Genomic DNA, 10,199 nt, shown 5'->3' with positions numbered 1-10,199 from the left:
TGCCTAGCTCACATCCAACAATGGACCATTGTGGGTTCCACCTTTCCTTCATCGTCGCAACTTTTTTGCATATCTTTCATTCATTTGTTCTATATCTCTCTATATCACTGTCTATATCTTTCATTTCCATTTCCCCTGACTGTCTGAAAGAGGGTCTCGACCTGAAACGCCACCCCTTCCTTTTCTCCACAGATGCTGTCTGACCCGCTGAGTTACTCCGGTTTTTTGTGATAATCTTTACTCTGTAGGGTAAAGCTTACACGAAGCTCAGGGAACTGTGAAAAAGTACAGTACATCTAGCATTGAAACCTCACAAATCAAATTCTTGATGTGCATTCAGTGGACATAAGATTGTAAACCTAAATTAGCTGCCACACCTTTATGGGTTTATTGATTGTTGGGGTTTTTTCCAGCAAAGTCAGTGACCTATATTGTTGTGACCCAGATACTGTAGATCCTGAAAGTGCTACGAACTTGACGAAAGGAGGTCATCTCTCTTCTGTAATGCCAAGGTCAACCAAGAAGTCATCGCAGTCTGTAACGTAGCTGACAACTCCCACAGTATGAAGGCTTTACATGAAGGACACCTAACTTCAGGGACAGAGGACATATTTGTATTGATTGCATTATAGAGCAGTTAACAATGTAGGTCAGTTTGCAGATAACGAAGAACAGTTGCTGTGAATTCTGCTCAAAATTTGCAAAGTGGATCAACTTATTATCATAATTAAACTGAAGCTCACAGCTCAATGAAATATGAAAATGATTGTGCATAATGCATCAGTAGTATCAAGAGTCCAATAAAAATGACACTCCTTCATGTTCCTCTTTAACAACTCAAGGTGAGTCACAATATTGATATATTGGATTCCGCATTTGAAAGACAATTGAGTAATGGTACGGCAAAGCACTGTGCAAGCATCATCTAATTCCTTGATTGATGTGTAGAAGATATATATCTAACTATTGCATCAAATTACATCAAACACATGTTATGCAAAAACAGAATACATTATTTATGCAAATACACGGCGGTGATTTATCAAGAGCTGGAAAGGCAGAAGCTGCTGTTGCATGTCAATGGGTTGGTGCAGCTACCTACCAGTTGGGAACTAACCTTCATGCAGCAATAGACCTGAGTCAATTGGGAAAGACGTAAAAAGGAATTAGTGGCTGATTTGAAAGACTGTAAGAGTTTCAATGTAATTTCACTCACGCGGTAGCTGATTATAAAGCTTGCTTGAAATACGTTACTGACTATTTCAAAGTCGTTTCAACCTGATACCCTCACCGCTATTGAAACAGACATATTAGAATGGCATCATAAGGTCATAAGGTCATGTGATAGTAGAATTAGGCCATTTGGCCCATCAAGTCTACTCCGCCATTCAATCAGTGACTGATCTATCTCTCCCTCCTAACCCCAATTGTCCTGCCTTCTCCCCAAAATCTCTGACACCTGTACTAATCAAAAATCTATCTATCTTTGCCTTAAAAATATCCAGTGACTTGGACTCCACAGTCTTCTGTAACATGCCTTGAAAAGTGACACATCCAATATATTTCATTTCTGAGAACGTTGTCGACCAGAATTTAAATGATCCGTTTTTTTCCCTGTGCTGTTCAAACTCCTAAATTTGAAGCATTTTAATTACTGATCATTAATGTGGCAGAAACTAAGAATGAAGCACATGTATTTGATATCTATCTATGCCAAATCAAGAATGTGATTTTTCTTTTGACCGATACTAGTCCTACGTTAGAATTTATATAGTGCAACGATTAAGAAGACAGGCTAGAGTTACACTACTGATTACACCACACCCAACGACAAAATGATTGGGAATATGTGTGCTTTTGTCTTTGGTTGTTAGTTTTCTGTCGTCAAGCAGTGGAAATGAAGCTTCGCTCATAATCTTAAAATTATTGAAAAATAGGTATGAAATTCCAGAGTAGATAGCCACTGTGTTTGGTAATGCACCGACATCTGCCTGCGAGTCAAGCTCTGTGAGAACGTAACATGTTCATAGTTACTGCGTCATCGAAAATGTGCAAAGCTCAGCTTGTAAAGCAATCAATGTTTCCAGGTTTAGAAGAGTACCTCATCTTGAGCCTTGGGCCTCCATCCGTATTGCAGCAATTTTCCCAATACAGATATGGCATCTTCTAATATTCACACTTACATCTGATAAAGGCAAAAGCAATGATAATTGTGTTCAGCATGATAAAGTCCACCAGTTCACTTTAAGCACACTTCACTCTACAGAGGTGTAGCTGAAGCATAGAATATATATCGAGGAAGGTTATGCTAGAACTACATATAACATTATATGTAGCGGCATGGTGGCGCAGCGATAGAGTTGCTGCCTTAGAGTGCTTGCAGCATCGGAGACCCGGGTTCGATCCCGACCACGGGTGCTGTTTGTACGGAGTTTGTGCGTTCTCCCCGCGACCTGCGTGGGTTTTCTCCGAGATTTTTGGTTTCCTCCTACACTGCAAAAACGTACAGGTTTGGAGGTTAATTGGCTTGGTAAGTGCAAAAATTGTCCCTCGTGTGTGTAGGATACTGTTAATATGCATGGAATGCTGGTCAGCGTGGACCCGGTGGGCCGAAGGGCCTGTTTCCGCACTGTTTCTCCAAACTAAATTAAACTAAAATTAGTTAGACCACTATTGCTTATTAAATAAAATAATATAAATAAAATAATAAAATCAAATATTAGATATAACATTGCTAAAGAGGTACAATGGAGAGGATGCAGAGGAGATTTGTAAAGATGTTGCTAGGTCTGGGAAATTTTAACTATTTGCGTCAGCTCTGGCCAGGTTCCAATAAAAGTCACCCACCTGTAATATTAACTCAGATTCCTCCCTCTGCAGATTCATACCTTCTGCAATGTAAAGCATACTTGTTAATTCACTTGTCCAATTCTGATGAAAGGTCTCTACTTGGAAAGTTGACGGAGAGCTAAAGAATGATTTTATTTCTGTGTATGAACAGGAAAATAGCACTGGAAGTCAATGGGTGATTTAAAAGTGACTACAATCAACATTCTCTCATGATACAGTGAATATGTGTTTGATATATTTTCAGGCTTACTGAATTTCAAGTTCAAGTTCAAGTTCAAGTGTATTGTCATGCGTCCCTGATAGGACAATGAAACTCTTGCTTTGCTTCAGCACACAGAACATAATAGGCATTGACTACAAAACACATGAATAAATAAACTTATAAAGTGCAAAATGACAGATAATGGGTTATTAATGTTCAGAGTTTTGTCCGAGCCAGGTTTAATAGCCTGATGTCTGTGGGGAAGTAGCTATTCCTGAACCTGGTCGTTGCAGTCTTCAGGCTCCTGTACCTTCTACCTGAAGGTAGCAGGGAGATGAGTGTGTGGCCAGGATGGTGTGGGTCTTTGATGATACTGCCAGCCTTTTTGAGGCAGCGACTTCGATAAATCCCCTCGATGGAAGGAAGGTCAGAGCCGATGATGGACTGGGCAGTGTTTACTACTTTTTGTAGTCTCTTCCTCTCCAGGGCACTTAAGTTGCCGAACCAAGCCACGATGCAACCGGTCAGCATGCTCTCTACTGTGCACCTGTAGAAGTTAGAGAGAGTCCTCCTTGACAAACCGACTCTCCGTAATCTTCTCAGGAAGTAGAGGCACTGATGTGCTTTCTTGATAATTGCATCAGTGTTCTTGGACCAGGAAAGATCTTCAGAGATGTGCACGCCCAGGAATTTGAAGCTCTTGACCCTTTCAACCATTGACCCGTTGATATAAACGGGACTGTGGGTCCCCATCCTACTCCTTCCAAAGTCCACAATCAGTTCCTTGGTTTTGCTGGTGTTGAGGGCCAGGTTATTGTGCTGGCACCATATGGACAGTTGTTCAATCTCTCTTCTATACTCGGACTCATTCCCATCAGTGGTACGTCCCACGACAGTGGTGTCATCAGCGAACTTGATGATGGAGTTCGCACTATGACCGGCTACGCAGTCATGAGTATAGAGGGAGTACAGCAGGGGGCTGAGCACGCAGCCTTGAGGTGCTCCTGTGCTGATTGTTATCGAGTGTGACACATTTCCACCAATATGAACAGACTGTGGTCTGTGGATGAGGAAGTCGAGGATCCAATTGCAGAGGGATGCGCAGAGACCCAGTTCTGCAAGTTTGGTAACCAGCTTGGAGGGGATGATAGTATTAAATGCCGAGCTGTAATCAATGAATAACGGCCTGACATATGAGTTGAACACGTATTATGAGTTGATACACGAATATATACATAGGATATACACGAATTTCAGCTCCTACCTGGTCTTTTGTCCACTCATCGGGCTTTCAGTTTGCTCGTGCATTTGTATGTTGCGCATTTTCATGTGCTCGGGTGCAGTTTAGGACTCTAATTTGTTAAATGCACTAGTTTATTTAATGTTAGTGAATTTTCAAAACCACCACAAGCAAAACTGCATAAATAATCATCAAAATAATACGTGTCAACTTTGGTTAATAGTTTTGATGGCAATTTTAGCAAAATCATTTATGAAGGAATATAGGCTTAATACATTGGGGAGCTCATCAGAGACTTGGTCTAATGCTGCTACCAATAACATTGAGCAGTGAGCTTGCATAAAATGTGGATTAATGTTGTGCTCTGGTGAGTTATTTATCTAGTGGACTGGATTTTTTTTTTTTTAGCAATTTTTAAAAACTGCCGAGGGAATATCTTGTTGTTAATATGACAGGCCTAAAACTACAGGCACAGTTAAGAGGCCATATACTTAGAAATATGGCTTATTTTAACTGATTTTTTTTTCACTGTTATTATAGCACTATCATTGAAATAAACTGTTGGGCAAATTGGAAGCTGAAAGAGCTCTTACAATATAGAAGGAAATATTAGTTTCATATCTTCTCAACAGGGTTAATGGACAAGTCTATCTTAGCTGCAAACCTTTTACTGTAGTTACAATCCTATCAGTTCAGCTAGCTACCAATTGCATAGAAGAGAATTTGGCTGAAACCCAGACAATAAGGTCAAATCTTGCTTGAAATCGAGTCAGACTATTTTGTGAGGATTTTCATGACTTTAAATTTGACAGCATGCCTTAAAAATTCAATGGCAGCTTTAGCGAGGAGCTCATAGTTAGTATAGTTATCCACATTCATTTGTCTCATTCATTTTTAAGCTGTAACAGTTTTGAATGCACGAGAATGCTTTCCTTCAATACGCAAGCCGGCATTTCCCATAAGTGTTGTCCACTGCATCACAACTGTTATGTCTCCCCTCAGTGTCAATGTCAAACATAAATAAGTGGAAATACACAAACCAGCATCTGCAGTTCCTTGTTTCTACATAAATAAATGTAACATTTATGACTAATTGAATTAAACATTGCATTTTAAAACATTAACTGAAATAGGATATGCATAAATCATGCATTAGGAAAGCAAAACTACACAGACCATGTGAGAAAATTAACAAAGAACAGGCAAATCTGACTGATTACCAATAAAACACAGTCCATTTTTTAAAAGTATCTTTGAACATATTTTACTTAGATTGCATCACGAAGCTGCACATTCGTTACAAAGTGAAGTCATCAGTGAGGGTCAAAAGATGACCAAGAAGGAGGATCTCGAGATTTTTGAAGGTACAGACAGAGTAGTGAGGTCAAGGTATTGAAGGAGGCGGAGTCAGAGGAAAGTTCATTGAGGCAGAGGAACAAGAACTGAATGTGTAGGAAGGAACTGCAGATGTTGGTTTAAACCGAAGATAGACACAAAAAGCTGGAGTAACTCAACGGGACAGGCAGCATCTCTGGAGAGAAGTAATGGGTGACGATTCGGGTTGATACTCTTCTTACAATGCGATACGATACGATAGAACTTTATTCATCCTCAGAGGGAAATTGATCTGCCAACAGTCATAATACACATGGTACACGAAAATTTGAAATTAAAATTAAATTAAAAGTGAAAAAAGAAGAAAAAGACAGGCTGCCGTGTGCACAACGCCTTAACCGGCAAACAAATGATCACAGGCTTATCCCCTGGGCATAGGATTCTCAAACCAGAGTGCCCTCTCCCCCTCCCCCACACCGGGCCCTCCTTTGTTCTCCCGCCATCCCTCACGGTGGTCCCCCCCACGCCGGGTCCTCCATTATTCTTCACTGAGACCTGAGAGTTGACCAATATTAAAGGCTGAAGGTTATCATAGAGAACTGAGCAACACACACACGGAAAAAAAACGGTTGCTCATTCTCTTGGAAAACCAGGGTTTAGTGTAGATTATTAAGTAAACATCAGAAGAAGCTGCAGCTGCCGATCACAGGAGGCTAAGGGTGGGGAATAATCATTTATGAAATTAAATTTAAAAAAAGTAACAAAACATATCATAACATATTTGTAGTTTAGTGTAAAATAAAATATTCCAGTGTTTTAAATGCAAACTATTCAGCCCAGAGACCATTTAAGTTTTAAGTTCATGGTGGGCTTCCAGGCACATCTTTGACAGTTAAGTGAAAAGAAGTTTAATCCACAGGTACTAACATATACTTGTACCCGTAGCATTTCTTTATGAATTATTGCAAGACCTGCCCTGAGTTAGTCCAACTGAAAATCTTTGAGGCTGGTACTGCAAGGTAAACCATTGAAGGTCCTTGTAACACGTTGAAGAATGAATGCTTGACATTTGTTGAGGAAACCCTGGAGGTAAAATCTGTGTATAAAACCAAAATCAACTCCAGCAATAAACTTCAGGAAACACTATAACTAGATCTGGGAATATTCTGCACATTTGGGTGAATGTTTCAGATTTGGGAATAATTAAGAGTTAATTTCTCCCTTTTGTAATTGGTTTAATATTTTTTGTTGTAAAGGTTTATGCCCAGGTAATAAACATGGACTTGTTCGCATCAGTAGATGTAACTGCTGGTAGGAGTATATCATAATCAAGATGGAAAGAAGCTGATGATCTATAAATATCATAGAAACATATTTGTTTATGGACATGAAATGGTATTTGTCCGTCAGTGGTGGAACTAGGTGCCTTGGAGGAACAAATTTTTTTGTTAAAATAAGGCCAACAGTGGATACATTGAAATACAGGTACGATGATTATTGGCTTAGGTGCAATTTGTTACAGAAAGAGAAAGTTGCTGCATTTGCCTAAATTCTGCATAAATAACCCAAAATACCAAATGTTGCCAAAAAGATGATAATAACCAAACAGCACCCTCAAACTATACGTGAAATTAAAACTTGAACATTTAAATCTCCATAAATGAGTAAGTACATCTTCCTGGAGTTGCTATGAATTTTTTAACCATTAACTGCACAGATATAAGAATAACTCTTACCATTTTCATTTTTTAATTATTTCAATACTGACATGGTGTCTTCTAACATTTATATTTGCAACTGTCAAAGGCAAAGATAATTATGCCCAGCATTAAGCAGTTCACTGGTTTACTCCAAGCAAACTTCAATAAATAGAAGTCACAAAGTGCTGGATTAACCCAGCGAATCAGGCAGTATCTCTGGAGAACATTGAAAGGTGATGTTTCGGGTTGAGTCGTCACCTATCCATGGTGACTATAGGCCACAGTGAAAATATTTATTTACATAATAAATTAAATAATGGACATAACATTGGTTGAGAATTATTTCCCTATGCTCTTTAATATCCTCTCCTCAGATGCTGTAAAGATGGTGGCGACTCTTTGCATGTTGGTCCCGGGGGAGGATCCACTATAATCCAGTCTCTGAAACTGGCATGCGACAATGCTGAAAACGACATGCTGTATTCTGCATCTTCCACTTTGCTCCACCTGCACTTGAGTTTAACCTGAATGTATTCATGTGTAGTATTATCTGATATGATTAAATAGCATGCAAAACAAAGATTTTCATTGTACCTCAGTATACGTGACAATAATAAACCCTAAATCTAAACCATTACATTACAGATATATAATTGTAATGTCAAGGGTGCAAAGGAGATTTACAATGATGTTGCCAGGTTTGGAAAAGTGTGCCTGTGAGGAAAAAATGGATAAGCTTAGATCTGTCCTCTTTGCAACAAAAACAGTTGAAAAGAGAGTAATTGGTCAGATTGTATTAGAGCAAATAGGAAAAAACAAATTCTCATCATAGCAAATTCAGACACCATGGGAGTACAGACGAAGTACTTCAAGATAATTTAGAGGGAAGATGAGGAAAATATATTTGATCCAGTGAATAATGGATCTTCAATCCTTTGCTTGCAACATCGATAGAAGCTGAAAACTTCATTGTGTTTAAAACACGTTTGGATAAGTCTTCAGGACAACAAGACTGGATCTGGTTGGAAAGCTCTTTTCAACAGACACAAAAAAGATGGGCCAACTAGTCTCCTTCTATGTCACAGAGTTTATATTTTCAATATACATTAAAAAAAACACATAATATTACTTGTGGATAGAATTTGGGAGCTTGTGGGGAAATTGATTTGCAAGGGTGTCAGGAGTCATGGGGAGAAGGCAGGAGAATGGGGTTGAGAGAGAAAGATAGATCAGCTATGATTGAAAGGCAGAGTAGACTTGATGGGCCGAATGGCCTAATTCTGCTCCGAGAACTTATCAACAAATGACTAAATGTCACTTCCCAAAACGTTCACTGTTTTTCCTTGCACAGACGTGGCATGAACTGCTGAACATTTCTAGCATTTTCTGTTTTTATTACAGTCCTGTTAATATTTTTACACTCAGAGTGGCACCATTTTTAATAGGGCGTAACTGATTGCCAAATTGTTTCATTTGGTAAATATTTTAAAGCTATAAATTGATGTGGTACATTATATATAAGATCCTGAACTGTCACTTCAGGCCAAGAGAAAATAATGCACACATATTAGTTTTAATGTTGGTGCAGCTGAAGTGAAGCACAAATATAATTTTAATTATTTGAGGGACTGAATTAATCTTTTCCTCGTCCCATAAATGTGACCAGCACTACTGTTGTCCGAGGTTTCTTCTTCACCACACGCTGCAACTACCAATTCTCCTCTATTTACCTTACAGGTCATTGGCTGAGCCTGACAATATTTCAGAGGTTGTATCAGTCTTTCCATAACGGTCTGGAGCTTTCCAACAGCTCTTTCCAGCTGAGATATGAGCCTCCAAATGACTCTGCCGGCACACTCTGTCAGTCACTTGTTCATCATCTGAAAACCATGTGGCTGTGCCAAAGTACCTGTTGTAAAATTGAACAGTTTCGAATTGAGGTAACTGATGTGTCTTAAGCAATAAAAGCAGTAGATATATCTGTAATGCTCCCTTCTTACATTAATCTTTCCCACAGTCCATAAGCCACATGCAGCCTCTCTGCTTTTGCAACACAATATAGCTGTGAGACTAGACAATATTCACAAATTAAAGAGACTTATTTGCATTAATGTGGCTATCACATTATTAAAATGTATTTTTTAAACATCCATAGCAGCCGTAGAGATTCTTCGCCCATCCTGAAAATAAAATTATGAAATATTTTCCTCAGCATGATCTTATAAAACAATAAGTGGAGAATGATTCTGAGATTCTGAATGCTTGTCTAATTCTGTCAGAAATTTCAGCATTTAGAAATTGCATGTTGTGATTTTTATAGCTGTTCTGTTCCAAACAATGGTTCAATAAGATGAAAATGATATCCAGCATGCAAAATGGTTTATATCACATTTCATTTGGGAGAAAAAGTAGCATTTGTAAATTAATAATGTCAATGAATGCACCCAGAAACTTCCTCTTTCTGTAAAGGTATTAATTTTTCAACCTTATTTTCACTTATTGTTGGTAATAACAATCCAATGACTAATTGCTCTAGTTCCATTTACTATATTATTTAGGATTTGGAATATTATTTGGTTTGGAAATGTACATGTTTAAAACACCTGTTTCCTATCAATTTTTCATGTTAACGGCGCATTAACTGATTTTCAATGGTTCAGAAACAAATGTTGCTCAGAAATCTCTCCCCACCCTCTTCCCTGCAAATAAATTGCAGACATTTATTGATGTTCTCCATAGCACTCTTGAAACAGTTGGATTAAAGTGACAGTCCCACACTAGTCACACAGCTCACTCGTGCAGTCACAATCTGTCATCGCAAAAAACCCTGACTACAGCTGAATTTGTTTGAAAGAGGACATAGCCCCAGTGA

This window comes from Amblyraja radiata, chromosome 7 (assembly GCF_010909765.2).
Source record: "Amblyraja radiata isolate CabotCenter1 chromosome 7, sAmbRad1.1.pri, whole genome shotgun sequence".
NCBI classification, from domain to species: domain Eukaryota; kingdom Metazoa; phylum Chordata; class Chondrichthyes; order Rajiformes; family Rajidae; genus Amblyraja; species Amblyraja radiata.
This window is presented reverse-complemented; position numbering follows the sequence as displayed.